Source organism: Penaeus monodon, chromosome 20, assembly GCF_015228065.2.
Source record: "Penaeus monodon isolate SGIC_2016 chromosome 20, NSTDA_Pmon_1, whole genome shotgun sequence".
Lineage (NCBI taxonomy): Eukaryota > Metazoa > Arthropoda > Malacostraca > Decapoda > Penaeidae > Penaeus > Penaeus monodon.
The window spans coordinates 20185317-20185623 of record NC_051405.1 but is presented as its reverse complement, the minus strand read 5'-3'; positions in this window follow the sequence as shown (position 1 = coordinate 20185623).

Sequence of the window (307 nt, the reverse complement as noted above, 5' to 3'; positions counted from 1 at the left end):
CACATACCGACACACCAGCTCTCACTCGGCGTAGGTATAAGGCCTGTAGAAACACGCAGCTTTTTCCTCCCTCATGTGGCATGTCTCCCCCCCCCCCCTATCTCTCGGCGAATAATTTAGGAAAACCTATTCCTCTCACCTCTTGACCAAAACCCTTAAAGACACGCGCCACCATTACTCTACCCTGGTATAAGCTTCATATCTAAGGGTTACATAAAAGGCGGGATAAAGACCGTGAAGATTTTTCTTGTTTGTATTACGGTAACGATTTTGTCAATAAAGGCGAAAGGCGGTCATGGCCATTCTG